Source organism: Ambystoma mexicanum, chromosome 10, assembly GCF_040938575.1.
Source record: "Ambystoma mexicanum isolate Mex_15411 chromosome 10, UKY_AmexF1_1, whole genome shotgun sequence".
NCBI lineage: Eukaryota > Metazoa > Chordata > Amphibia > Caudata > Ambystomatidae > Ambystoma > Ambystoma mexicanum.
In genome coordinates this window covers 426,356,531-426,370,206 of record NC_090932.1, presented here as the reverse complement: position 1 = coordinate 426,370,206, position 13,676 = coordinate 426,356,531, and the positions used below count along the sequence as shown (strand labels likewise).

The following is a 13,676-nucleotide window of genomic DNA, read 5'->3' as shown; positions in this document are numbered from 1 at the left end:
GAGAGAAAAAGAGAAGCATATACATTTTAGTATAATCCAATGTAAAGGTTTTTGTTTATGGACCTGCAAAGAGTGAAGGATGAAAAGCAGGTCAAGTACACCTGACATGTGACCGATCTGACCCAGTCCCACGTGTCTTTCGTGCCAACAAGCCTTTCATGTATTCACCTATTCATTGGTTTCATGTCAATGATGCTCCTCTGATAACTTTGAGAATGCTGAAGGGTTGAGTAAAACAATTACATGACACTGTTTTTCCGCAGCCAAACCAGAGCATGTAAGGTACTGCACTGACATGTTAAAGTTCTGTAGACACTATTACCCACGTCACTTGTGGTCTCGCTGCAATTGTGTTCTGAGTCGTGGAATGACTGCCCGAGACACCCATTGTCACGGGATTGATTGTAGCTCAGTCTTAACTCATTTCAGACGTTACAAATCTCCACATTTCAGCATTTTCAATAATGCCTGCAACAAGGTTTTTCCCGCTGACCCCTCTCTCTTTATACAACCATCGCCACTTCTGCCCTCACTGCAGCACCAGCACTGCCCCTGTCTCTTGACACCCCCTCTCCTTCTGCTCTCTCGCCCTCATAGCTTCAATGCCTGTGTTCTAACCCAGAAAACCCCTTCCACTACACAATAGCCAAACCCATTGGGTTTGTCCATACTTGAATCATCCAATATAGAGAAATCACGAGTTTAGTTTTTTCATCAAAACATATGAAGACTATAAAGTGTGAATGGAAAAGATGACAGGCCGCAGCTATATTTATAGACCGATGTGTACTTCTGAGACACAGATGAGAGCGTGTCACTGCAGCCGAGCAGAATACAGTCCACTGTATGTGTGGGGCAAGTTCTGTACCAGCGAGAGTCCACAAGAGATGTGTGAGTGTCTAGTAACCGGTGATGGAACAGCACAGGTAGATCCACTTACTTGTTTCTTTAAACGGGGATGAGAAGACCGTCTTTAACCTGGCTGTCAGGGCTGGATGCGCGCTCGCGACCTTTCCGTGTGAAGCGCGCACATATACAACAATCTCCAAGGAAGTAAGGCGCGCATATTAGACTACAGTGACCACGCCTTTCACACCGATGAATGACAGAGTGCGGGTTACCCATGCTTCACCCTGGGCCGTGTATTTCCTGTTGCTCTGGGACTTTACCACAGTTTCCCTGAAGGGTGTGCATGGTATGCAGTAGAACCGGTCTCACACACCTGATGAATGCTTAGCAGTTTCACAGATGCCACCATCAGGTGCAGTGCAGCGGCTCTTCAAGAAAACACGCATACGAATATGCAGCTCCCTTTGGTACAATGTGGGCTACAATGATACCTTCAACCAACACAACTAACACAATGACGTCAACAAACATTCACCGTCACCCGTAACTATCAAATGGTTGCCAAACAATAAAAGCGAGAATAGGTGTCCTTGTAACTTAAATAATAATTGTGTATCTGCTTGTTTCAACATTGTAGATTGTTTTGTCCAGCATAGTCAGCGGTGAAGGATGAGGGGAGTTGTAATCCAAGACATATTAAGGGGCCTTTCATGAGTAACCATTTATTTATGTATTTATTTATTTATGTATACATGAAGGAACAATGCTCTTTTTTATCACAAAAGAGCATGCAATAGATAATAGATCAGATTTGACAGGAAGCAATGAGCTTCTTAAAATGGGGTCACTGGATTTTGACCAGGTTGTGGGGAGGGAGAGTAAATGGAACAGCATAGCTCTCAACCATTTGTGTCGCAAAGGCGGGTGAAATCACCCGATTTTGTTTTTGGCGGGTGAGACGCCCATTGGAATTAATGGGCATGCAGGAAGCTTGGCGGGTGAGTCAGCCCTTTACAAGGCGGGTGACACCCGCCAAAAGCGTGTGCGTTGAGAGCTATGGAACAGTCACCAGTGAGAATACATGTGTGGACATACATAGATAAAGGCCAACTAACATTAGACATGTGTAAGTGTAGATAGGCTGCATGGCAAGCTGTGTTAGGGATTTGACCATGATGTTTGAAGTGGTATAGGTTGTAGGCAGCAGTGGACAGGCCCCTCGGACATTCACCCTAGGGCCGATTGAGATTGAACTTCATATGGGCCGTTTTTTGCTCACATCAGCGGGAGGCGAAAAAATATACACTATTACATCCATCCGTGTGTGTTTAAAGTTACTTCACGTACAACTTCTTTTCCCCAGGCTGCCTGCCTGCAGTGTGGCCAGGTGTCTGCAGTGCTAACTCTCTCTCATGTGGTTTTCTCTCAACTTTATTTAACACGTGAATTGGTAACAAAACAAAAACAGGCTGACACCCACCCTGCCCATTCCTGTGATCTGCACTCCCCTGTCCCCGCCACCAAGGCGCCTTGGTCATCACCAGGCAGCTCAGGAAGCAAGTCCAAGGAACGGTCTCGTTGTCAGGTCTTGCAAGTTTGTGTTACATTTTCATTCACACCCAAGAAGAGCAACATTTCTGCTCATGTGTATGCTGCTGGATGCCAGGTTCTGGCAGGCCGGCATCAGTCGCCGGATCTGCATCTAGTAGCTAATGAGTACAGTCTGCGCGAGACGAAGGAGGCAGGCGGCAACGCGACAGTCGAGCAAAGCAACGAAAAAGAAGGAGGAGGAGGGGATTACTGATTGGAGATAGAACAGGTTACTTTGACCCGAGGTACCTTCATGTTAAAGGCGGGAGGTGTCGGCCTATACAAACAAGATGCCCTTTTTCACTAGTAGTTCGTCTGTGGGGTTAGGAACACCCATTCATTTAATTACTTGAATGCTTTAATGTGTATCCCAGGTAGTTAGGATTGGGTTACATCAGCAGGCAAGCTGCAGCTGTAAAAAAGGGGGGCACACCGACTCAGAATGCGATGGAAAGATGCACCACCACCTTACAATTCAGCTTATTAGTCATGGTGGGCCAGGCAGTGGGTGGCGGGTACGAGACAGAACCATTTTTTATAAGCAAAGGCCTTTAAATAGGCAGACAATTGGGAAGCCTTGCCTTAAGCTGGGAACTAACGTGCACTCCGGTCACAGCAGTTTGTCCTAAGTAATCGGTGTTACATTATATGCAGGTCATCCAGACAGAGACACAACTGCTGCACTGCCTAAGTGCTGTCCTTAACAACATCCACCCCAACACTTTGGGGTGAAGCCAGTGAAAGACAGACCCACACATACTGTGGTTGTGGGCTGGTACAGCCTAGCAGAGAGTGGAATAGGATTCCCTGGGCAGCCAGGCAAATGCAAACTCCACTGGCCACAGCCAGGCACCACCAGCAAGAAGCACACAGGTCCAGCCTTAACCTTGGAGAGCAGTATAACATTGCAGGGGCATGGGGCAGAGGCAGGCACATAGGCAGCACCCATAGTTCAATTCTGCAGACCACTGCCAAGGCAAGGCGAAGTCAATGGGTATTTTATTTTTAGTGTGCCAACTTTAGCACAGTTGAGTTGGAAACTAGAAAGAAAGAAAAAAAAACAGAAGATGTGTCAGCCACTTTTTTCTTTCATTCCACCAGTATAACATTGCAAAATTCGTTTGCTAAAAACTTACTTAACCAGCACCATCACTGCGTTGTGCCATCAAAATAAAGTATAATAGGGTTGCCTTGTTTTATTTAAAAGTGAAATGATTTAAACATTGCTGCTCACAATGACAGGAAGAAAAGGAATGAGCAACGGTACAAAAGCAGAGAGGAAAAAAGAGTGGTGGTGAAGGATTAAGATTCATATTGAAGGAAAGATGGAAGGAAAGCTGAGAGCATGGAAACAATGAAGGTAATGAGACAAAGGGGAAGCGAAGCAAGGAAGGGAAGAGGAGGAAGGAGTGAAGGGGAAGTAAGGAAAGGAAGAAAGGAAAATGCAAACTTTTCAGATGACAATAAATAAATAGACCCCGAACAGCTGCTGCCCCCGTGTGTTGGCTGTTTAATAACACAACAGGAAGTACAAACTATCATCATTTCAACATTAATCTACACTTTACATTGTGGCATGGGCACGCATGCAACAGTCTGGATCTCATTATGAGTGTGCCGGTCCGGAAACAACGGTGCCGGTAAGCCTACCGGCACCGTTGTTTCCAGACTGGCACACTACGACTCTGCGGGCGGGTGCCGTTCCGCCCGCCGAGGTCAGACCTGGTGCACTGAACGGCACCCACCCGCAGAGTTTCATGGAAGCACCGGCACCGTTGCTAACGGTGCTGGTGCTTCCGTGGTACCCATTCCCATGGATTCCTATGGAATATGATATGATGATATAATATGGAATTTATAACGCGCCTATTCACAAGTGTTTCAAGGCGCGATGAGGCAAGGAAGGGGAACAAAGGAAGGACAGACAATGATCCTACTAGGCCAAGTGTCATTCAGATCACGCAGGTGCGTGGGAAGTGGGCAGGGACAGTGCAGTACATGGAAATAGATAAAACAATAAGTAAAGTAATGGCCATCATGTGGCAAGTGCATGGGTAAGTGCAGACATCAGGTGTCAAGGACTGGTGGAGGACTGTATGGATACAGAAACAGTCCCCAAGTTCTGGGGTTGCAAGGTAGGCAGTGCAGGTGTGTGACGCTGGCGGGGGAGGGACCTGAGTCCGAAATCAGACGGTGTCAAGGTAGCTGGTGCAGTTCCAGTAACACCCAGGAGTTCAGCAGAGGAGAGGAGAAGAAAAAGCAGAAGCAAAGAGAAAGGTTTTGAGGTGCTTCCGGATCCGGAGATGGTTTTCCTCAAGTTTAAGATAGGCAGGGAGACTATTCCAGACGGAAGCACCAACCGAGGAAAGAGATCTACCACCAACTCGTTGCTTAGAGAAGCGACTGACTCTGAGGGAGTTGGAGGCGGATGAACGCAGAGCTCGGGAAGGAAGATATTTAGGGAGAGAGAGTTGAAGGTATTGAAGCCTTAGGCCCCAGAAGGTCTTGTGGACAATGCAGAGTGTTTTCAACTTAATCCTCGCAGCCACTGCAGAGATTTCAGTCCTGGAGAGATACGATCCCTGGGCTTGAGGCCAAGGACAAGTCTCGCAGCCCAGTTCTGGATAAGTTGCAGAGGGCGGAGACTAGAAGCAGGCAGATTTAGAAAGAGGCTTTTGCAATAGTCCAGCCTAGAGAGAACCAGAGCTCTGGAGACAGTGAGCTTCTGGGGGAAGGAGAGGAAAGGGAGAATACCTCCGAGGAGGCACAGCTGGTAGTGTGACTTCTTAGAGAAGTCAGATGTGTGAGGGCAGAAAGAGAGTGTGGAGTCAAAGATGACCCCAAGGTTTTTAGCCTTGCAGGTGGGAGCAGGAAGAGGGCCAAGAGAGGCAGGCCAGAGAGCTACAGGAAAGGAGGGAGCGGGTGTGCGGATGAGGAGAATCTCAGTCTTACTGTCCCCACTCCATAGTAATGGGGACTTACAAAATTACTGGTGCCTGACTTCCCGGTCTCCGGGGTCGGAATACCCCGGTGTTACTAAGAAGTCAGGCGCTGGTAATTCATTATGGGTCTGGTGGCAACCTGCCAGTTTTATCGGCACGGTTACCGCCAGACCCGTAATGAGGCCCTCTGTCTTTGAACTTCTCTGGACCTAGGCTTGTAAAAGCAGTTTTGTTTCTTCAATATTCTTACCTCGGCCTCGTTCATTCCCTTATTACTCTGGATTTTCAATGTGCGGTTTGCAGCGCTCACTTTACCTGTAGCATTGCTTGCACCTTTAGGGTGTCACTTTGAGCTTTTTAGTATCCAGGCAGCATTCGTATGCATCTCAGTTCAACTCTTCTTACCTCACTGCCTTTTGAGTTATCTATATAATTAGTGCCTTGCTGACAAAGAGCGGTTCAGTGGCTGCAGACATTATAGGGCCTGATTCACAGAACCGTTTTATGATGGCATACTCCCATAGTAAAACGTTCTGTGAATCAGGCCCATAGGGCCCGATTCATGGAATTATTTGCATGGGAAATAGGGGACATAAGTGCCAAACTGCACGCAAATCCGCTTTCAGCAATTCATGGAATCGACTGTGCGGGACTTTCGTGGGACTTGTGTGGAATTTGCGCAGGCCTGGAACATCTGTGCGAGCACCATGCAGAGCATGGGCGTGGCTTGCACAGAGGGCTGGGAAGGGGGCGGAACTCAGAAAATGGGAAGAACATGCAAAAAACGTGGGTGTTTTACAAGAGATGGCACATAATCATGGAAACACCCTTGCAGCCTGTCGGCATAGGAATGGCCACGATCACTAGGCCGCCCAAAGTCAGGCGTAAGTACACTTGCAGTTAGGATTTGCAGGATTAGGATTTGCAGCACGGAAATCGGTTTGCAAGTCAGATTCAGGGGTGCGTGTATGCAACCAGGGTTACGATCTAACTTAGGGGTTTACGTATGCAGTGTTTTCTGGCCCTTTGCATTTTTAAAATGTCACCTCTGTCACTCTGATAGAATCCTAATAACTTTGTCTTGCCCAGTTGCCTTGGTGGACTGGAGGTGGACATCTGTCTGCTTGTAACTGTAGGGTTTGGGTATGATTGTTTGTCTGAAGTGTGCCAAATGTAGTTACTGTCAGATAATGCCATGGATGTGCGCTCACAATGTCTTGGAAAGTTAGCAGTGTGTCAGCAAAAGTTGTCAGGCACCTAATAGGAGTAAGCTGCCAGTGCTAATTCTGCTAGGATGCCAACAATATTTTTGATGTTGGCAGTGGGTGCTATTTGTGTTGGTTATGGATTTGAATGCACTGCTCATCATGCTGTGCCTGTGACAAAAGAGATAACATGACTTACCCGGGTCGAGTAATGCACACATTCTTAGTGGCGCAAAACCGAGATTTGAATTGAGATGAGTCTGCAACGTGAAGTTCACCACAAAGATAAAGGGCCCCATTACACGTTGTGCGCTAAAAATCTCAAATTACCGGCATGGCGCTCTTAACGTGTCCGCCCTCGCAAGAGGGCGCTAATAGCGTACCATTACGAGTACGCAGACACGAGCATAGCGCCATGCCGGTAATGACCCTACCGCCATGCCGCTAAAGTCCCCAAAAAGTCTCTTACCGGCTTCGACGAAAGTGCAGATAGCACCTCCGCCCTCACGCTGCATGCAAATAGCGGTCACCGCAATTAGCGGTGACCATTAAATTGCGGAACCGGAAACAGTGTCATCGCACAGGAACGGGAAAGAGCACGGCGGCCATCTTTAAAAACACAATCCATTGCCATCCTCTGCCCCCTGGACCTGTTCTGAGTAGTTTGCAATATGTAATCCACAGGGACACCCTCCACATGCATAAGGCTGTAAAATAAAACACCGACCGGCAGCGGAAGGAAACATTTACCACAGAGGAGCTATTAATGCTCACCCAGACCCTAGCTGACAATGCCGCCGTGGTCTTTGCCAGCGACATGTGGCGGGAGACACTCATCAAAAAGAAGGCAATCTGTGCTGAGGTCGCCTTGAAAGTCAGTGCTCTGGGCACCACCACCCGCAATGTGCGTGAGTGCAGAAAGAGGTGGGATGATCTCAGACTCCGGGTAAGAAGCATCCTTGCAGAAAACCACAACATTGCCACAGCAGGTGGATCTGGTTCGCCCATAAAACTGAAGGAATGGGAGGAGACCTGCACCAACCTCATTGGAGTAGAATCAATAGAGGGAGTCGGGACAATGGAGCATGGCGTGGCAACCATTTCAGATGGAGGTGAGTGTACACATGAAAGCATGCAATGTGAATCTACTGGTCCCCCCAAATGTAAACCCAGAATCACCTCATGGATGGCCAAACATCCACACATGCATCCAACCCTGGCCATGTCAGTGTCAGACCGAAACACACAGACATGCACACATCACCAGAGACTAGTGCCACACACAACCATGCATGGATGAGCCACTGAACTGACACATCACCTGCATCCTTAACAATGAAGTCCAAATGCCCACAACTGCATCATTGATGTATACTGCATTAAGTACATAGAACCGTAACCAATGCCATCCCCCTTCATGTCCCCGACAGGCTCACATACAGACAGTGAGGATGCTGGCAATGCATCTCAGGCACCCCCTGCGAGTAAGAAAACAAGGGCACAGGACACAGAGGACACCCCCACAACATCAAGGGGCAAAGGTGGAAGGGTCCAGATGCAGAGTGTCAAACATCGGTGGAGCGCCACTGCCAAGACACAAGTTGCCACACCACCAACAACTGCCCCACCTCCGGAGGTGAACCCACCACCACCGATCCCAGCCACGGAGGACCCACCCTCAGCTGCAGCTAGTTCCGCAGGAGAGGCGGCAGCCACTTCACCACTATCAGATGTGGAGGATACAACCGATTTCTACATGGAGATGCACACCCCAACCCCCCCTGGAACTCCTGAGCCATCACCACAGCAGACACCTGGGTCTAATGTCACTGGCGAGGACAACATGGGAGCTTTTAGTAGCCCCCCGGTGGCTTCATCTGTTGACCTGGTTGCATCAGAGGGCACAGCAGCCACACCATCAGAACCCAACACTGCCCTCGACCTGGTCAGCATCAGCCAGCGGCAACAGGAAATAACTGTGCTGGTTGGGCAGCATGTGGAGGAGCCTGCCGTCTCAGGGCAGATATTACGGAGACAGCAAGGCACTCCAGGGAGGGGATGGAGGCCTGTACAGACAGGCTGTGTGGGGATATTGTCCGACTTAGGGAGGTCCTCACACGGATAGCAGACGCAATGGACCGCCACTTCCCACCACCACCACCAGGACAGTCAGCCACTTCCTCATCCGCCAGTTTGAGGCAGACAAGCCCCCTCCGCCGCTCCTCACGCACCACCAGGCGCACGTCTAGGCAGCCTCCCAATGCTGGTGTTGGCAATGGCCAATAGGGAGTGCATGGTCAAGCTTCCGCGTGTATGGCTAGACGGAAACATTGTGGCAGACACATGAGGAACTGTTGTGGGGGGTGGGTGGAAGGGTGTTATGGGACTGTTGGAGGGGTGGGGGGAAGGGTGTTATGGGACTGTTGTGGGGGGTGGGGGGAAGGGTGTTATGGGACTGTTGTGGAGGGTGGGGGGAAGGGTGGTGGGATGTTTGGGGACATGCACATTTTCATCTTTACGTTCCTTAATACACTAGTGTTTGATCAAAACACAGGCTTGGACTTCTTCATTGTGTATGTGTACTTTATTGACGACAGGGTCCATTGTGCGCTTCCAAACAGACACCAGTGCATTACTACCCATATCCATGTGACAGTAAGAAACCATGTTACTCAGAATATTTGGTTGATCAGATGCTGTCTCACAGCACGTCCCTCCTGGCCATCCCCTCTTGCATGACCTGCATCCCCTTCACCTCCATCCTCATCACCATCATCATACTCATCAGGTGCTTCTATTTCAACGTCAGGGGGCAGTGGCACATTCCGTCTGATACACATATTGTGCAGCATGACACATGCCATGGTGATCTTGGCCACCTTCTCATGGCCATACAGGAGAGCGCCACCAGATCTGCTAATGCACCTAAACTGTGTCTTCAAAAGGCCAAAAGTCTGCTCGATCACAATGCGGGTACGGGTATGTGCACAATTGTATTCCTCTTTGTGCCTGTTCTGTGGGTTCCGTACAGGGGTGAGGAGCCACCTCTTCAGGGGATAGCCAGCATCACCTGTATGGGGGGGACGAAAGGGGTCCTGTTACTGTTAACCTCAAGAGCGGCATGTTCATATTACACAAATTGACTTTGCATTGTGATCGAAGTACACAATTAACAGTATACATGCAGACGGTCTGTGTGACTGCAATGTGCAAGGTGAGCTCGACCCTGCAAGTAGACATGCCCCATTAATGCCTCCAACAGTAACTGACATGTCCTGGGTGAGGCCAGGTCTTAGGTGTCCCTGGGCCCAGGCAGATCTGGTACCACACAGCTGGTGTACTGCCATTCCAACATTGATGTTGCCATGCTGAGAGGCATCACTTCAGTGGTGCTATAGGTGCGTGGTGCAATGCAATGCAAGGGGTGATCCCTTTGCATGCATTCAAGGGCACATTGCATTATTGATGTTGTGCTGCGCTAATTCTGTATGACTATCTTGACGGCATGTATGACATTTGTGTATTTTGTGGCGTGGAATGTTGTGCAATGTGGATGGATGTTTAATGTTTCTAGACCTGGATTGTCATCTATGTTGTGTAGCTTATACTTGCATGTCCGTTCATCTCAAGTACGTTGCGGCCTTCCCAGATGGACATTGGCGTACATCTGTATGTGCATTTGTCCGACGGACGACAAGCTACACCCATTTCGAGTATGTATATCTCCCCGCCCAATCACACCCAGTTGGAGTAAGTATCTCTGCCCCCCCAATCACACCTAGTTGGAGTAAGTATCTCTCCCCCCCCAATCACACCCAGTTGGAGTAAGTATCTCTGCCCCCCCAATCACACCTAGTTGGAGTATGTATCTCTCCCCTCCCAATCACACCCAGTTGGAGTAAGTATCTCCCCCCTAATCACACCAAGTTGGAGTAAGTATCTCTCGCCCCCAGTCACACCCAGTTGGAGTATGTATCTCTCCCCCCCAATCACACCCAATTGGAGTAAGTATCCCCCCCCCCAATCACACTGTCATGTGCTTGCCCTGCTACTCACCAAGTAGATACGAACATTGTCCGGCTTGTCGCTCCATGTAGCGTGGAATAGTTGAGTTCCGCAAGACCATGGAATCATGGGTTGATCTGGGAAATCGGGCACAGCAATGTGTGATTATCTTGTTGGCGTCACATACCATTTGGACACTGATGGAGTGGAATTGCTTCCTGTTTTGGCAGACTACTTCATTGTGATGTGGGACCACCAATTCCACATGGGTACAGTCGATGGCCCCGATGCAACTTGGGATGCCTGGCAGTGACTAGAACCCAACTTTGGTGTTTGCGATCTCCTGGGCAGTCCGTGGCATGAATATGTGTTCAGATGCATGCTTCAGGAGGGCATCGAGTACCTGGGTCAGCGTGCGTGAGAATACTGGTTGTGAGATGCCATGCATCTGCCCCACTGTATGCTGGTAGGTGCCTGTGGCCAGGAAGTGGAGCACAGTCACCACCTTGAGTAGAGGGGGGATGGCAGTTCGGATGTCTATGAGGCTCACAATGTCGTTCTGTATCATGTCCACGATGCTGGTGATGGTATCCCGGTCCAGACGGTACAGGGTGTGTATCTGCTCAGGGGTTAGGAGGAGAATTGCCTAGCATTTTGGTGCTGGACTGCCCCAGGGCAGGACAAAGACTGATATGTTTAGGATATTTCTTCTCTATGAAAGATAGTGAGCTAAAGACTCTGGGTAAGTCTCTCGTAACCAGGACTAATGTCTGGCAGAGGGACTCCCAGCACCCCCCTTGTTAATTTGCATATTTAAGTAACTTTGGGTCTCACCCTAAGTTACTAGGGGAATCCAGACGTGGACCCCTTGCTCACTATTCTTAGAGAGGCACAGATCCACCCTATCGATGAGGTCCAACCAGACCAAAACACGTGTCTGGGGTTTCTCTTGGTACTCTTGTTCAGAGGAGAATTGCCTAGCATTTCGTTGCTGGACTGCCCCAGGGCAGGACAAAGACTGATATGTTTAGGATATTTCTTCTCTGTGAAAGATAGTGAGCTAAAGACTCTGGGTAAGTCTCTCCTAACCAGTAACCAGGACTAATGTCTGGCAGAGGGACTCCCAGGACCCCCCTTGTTAATTTGCATGATGTACAGGCAGGTCATTTATAATGTGCCTGTACACAAGTATTTCTAGGCGTGACAAGACAAGGGAGGGAAGACAGAGGGAGGACAAGACAAATGATCTTACTAGGTCTTGTGTGATTCAGATCATGCAAATGTGAGAACGAGACGTGCAAGGGGAAAGGGAGGGGGAGGCCAAGGGACAGGGCAGGGGAAAACAGGGCAGCAATGCTCTGAGTAAGTGCGGCCAGGGCAGCGCGGCTCTGGGTAGTGCAAGGAGAACAAGGGACTGTAGAGTTACAGTACTTAAGTTCATGGTATGCCCGGAGGCAGTGCAAGGGTGACTGATCAAGAAAGACCCTGTTATCCAGTGAGACTCTGAGGGTAACCAAGCAACCAGCAGGAACAGCAGACAGGTAGTTCAGGTAGGCCAGCAGGGGAGGTTGAGAGAGAAAAGAGAGAAGCATATACATTTTAGTATAATCCAATGTAAAGGTTTTTGTTTATTGACCTGCAAAGAGTGAAGGATGAAAAGCAGAGTCAAGTACACCTGACATGTGACCGACTCTGACCCAGTCCCACGTGTCTTTCGTGCCAACAAGCCTTTCATGTATTCACCTATTCATTGGTTTCATGTCAATGATGCTCCTCTGATAACTTTGAGAATGCTGAAGGGTTGAGTAAAACAATTACATGACACTGTTTTTCCGCAGCCAAACCAGAGCATGTAAGGTACTGCACTGACATGTTAAAGTTCTGTAGACACTATTACCCACGTCACTTGTGGTCTCGCTGCAATTGTGTTCTGAGTCGTGGAATGACTGCCCGAGACACCCATGTCACGGGATTGATTGTAGCTCAGTCTTAACTTCATTTCAGACGTTACAAATCTCCACATTTCAGCATTTTCAATAATGCCTGCAACAAGGTTTTTCCCGCTGACCCCTCTCTCTTTATACAACCATCGCCACTTCTGCCCCTCACTGCAGCACCAGCACTGCCCCTGTCTCTTGACACCCCCTCTCATTCTGCTCTCTCGCCCTCATAGCTTCAATGCCTGTGTTCTAACCCAGAAAACCCTTCCACTACACAATAGCCAAACCCATTGGGTTTGTCCATACTTGATCATCCAATATAGAGAAATCACGAGTTTAGTTTTTTCCTCAAAACATATGAGACTATAAAGTGTGAATGGAAAAGATGACAGGCCGCAGCTATATTATAGACCGATGTGTACTTCTGAGACACAGATGAGAGCGTGTCACTGCAGCCGAGCAGAATACAGTCCACTGTATGTGTGGGGCAAGTTCTGTACCAGCGAGAGTCCACAAGAGATGTGTGAGTGTCTAGTAACGGTGATGGAACAGCACAGGTAGATCCACTTACTTGTTTCTTTAAACGGGGATGAGAAGGACCGTCTTTAACCTGGCTGTCAGGGCTGGATGCGCGCTCGCGACCTTTCCGTGTGAAGCGCGCACATATACAACAATCTCCAAGGAAGTAAGGCGCGCATATTAGACTACAGTGACCACGCCTTTCACACCGATGAATGACAGAGTGCGGGTTACCCATGCTTCACCCTGGGCCGTGTATTTCCTGTTGCTCTGGGACTTTACCACAGTTTCCCTGAAGGGTGTGCATGGTATGCAGTAGAACCGGTCTCACACACCTGATGAATGCTTAGCAGTTTCACAGATGCCACCATCAGGTGCAGTGCAGCGGCTCTTCAAGAAACACGCATACGAATATGCAGCTCCCTTTGGTACAATGTGGGCTACAATGATACCTTCAACCAACACAACTAACACAATGACGTCAACAAACATTCACCGTCACCCGTAACTATCAAATGGTTGCCAAACAATAAAAGCGAGAATAGGTGTCCTTGTAACTTAAATAATAATTGTGTATCTGCTTGTTTCAACATTGTAGATTGTTTTGTCCAGCATAGTCAGCGGTG

At 48.8% G+C, this 13,676-nt stretch overlaps 1 long non-coding RNA gene across 1 annotated transcript; it reads right to left on the bottom strand.

Annotated features, from left to right (window-relative positions):
• Window positions 1-9,132: 9,132 nt before the first annotated feature.
• LOC138491467 (uncharacterized) lies at window positions 9,133-13,392 on the bottom strand. The gene is made up of 3 exons (XR_011276014.1): window positions 13,103-13,392; window positions 10,643-12,094; window positions 9,133-9,656 (listed from the first exon to the last, which is right to left on the bottom strand). It is a non-coding gene; the product is annotated as an uncharacterized lncRNA (long non-coding RNA).
• Window positions 13,393-13,676: the final 284 nt, after the last annotated feature.